Raw genomic sequence first — 1,313 nt, 5'->3', positions numbered from 1 at the left:
TGTTGTCTTTTCACATGTTTCTTCAACATCAGTCAATGTTGTTCAGTGTCAAATAAATGTTGTCACTCAATTTCTCTTTTTCAAAATGTACTGGAAAGTAACTTGTTTTTTTTCCACTAGTACTTCTATTATTGTTTTTTAGTAACTTTTTATTCAGTAGTACTTCTTGTATTGTTTTTTAATAAGTATTTTAATTCAGTATTACTTATTTTGATGTTTTTTAGTAACTTTTGATTCAGTAGAACTTCTTGTATTGTTTTTTTAATAACTATTTTAATTCAGTATTACTTATTTTATTGTTTTTGAGTCACTTTTGATTCAGTAGTACTTCTTGTATTGTTTTTCAATAACTATTTTAATTCAGTATTGCCTATTTTATTGTTTTAAAATAACTTTTAATTCAGTCGTACTTCTTTTATTGTTTTTTAATAACTATTTTAATTCAGTATTACTTATTTTATGGTTTTTAGTAACTTTTAATTTAGTAGTATTTCTTCTATTGTTTTTTAACAACTTTTAATTCAGTAGTGCTTTTGTTTTTTAGCAACTTTTAACATTTAATTCAGTATTACTTATTTTATTGTTTTTTAGTAACTTTTGATTCAGTAGTACTTCTTGTATTGTTTTTCAATAACTATTTTAATTCAGTATTGCCTATTTTATTGTTTTAAAATAACTTTTAATTCAGTCGTACTTCTTTTATTGTTTTTTTAATAACTATTTTAATTCAGTATTACTTATTTTATGGTTTTTAGTAACTTTTAATTTAGTAGTATTTCTTCTATTGTTTTTAAACAACTTTTAATTCAGTAGTGCTTTTGTTTTTTTAGCAACTTTAACATTTAATTCAGTATTACTTATTTTATTGTTTTTTAGTAACTTTTGATTCAGTACAACTTCTTGTATTGTTTTTTAATAACTATTTTAATTCAGTATTACCTATTTTATTGTTTTAAAATAACTTTTAATTCAGTCGTACTTCTTTTATTGTTTTTTAATAACTATTTTAATTCAGTATTACTTATTTTATTGTTTTTAGTAACTTTTAATTTAGTAGTACTTCTTTTATTGTTTTTTAACAACTTTTAATTCAGTAGTACTTTTGTTTTTTAGCAATTTTTAATTCAGTAGCCCAACCTTTATTGTTTTTTTGATAACATTTAATTCAGTATTACTTATTTTATTGTTTTTTAGTAACTTTTGATTCAGTAGTACTTCTTGTATTGTTTTTCAATAACTATTTTAATTCAGTATTACCTATTTGATTGTTTTAAAATAACTTAATTCATCCATCCATCCATTTACTACCGCTT

The sequence above is a fragment of the Nerophis ophidion genome, linkage group LG06 (genome assembly GCF_033978795.1).
Source record: "Nerophis ophidion isolate RoL-2023_Sa linkage group LG06, RoL_Noph_v1.0, whole genome shotgun sequence".
NCBI classification, from domain to species: domain Eukaryota; kingdom Metazoa; phylum Chordata; class Actinopteri; order Syngnathiformes; family Syngnathidae; genus Nerophis; species Nerophis ophidion.
Note: the sequence above shows the minus strand (reverse complement) of the source record.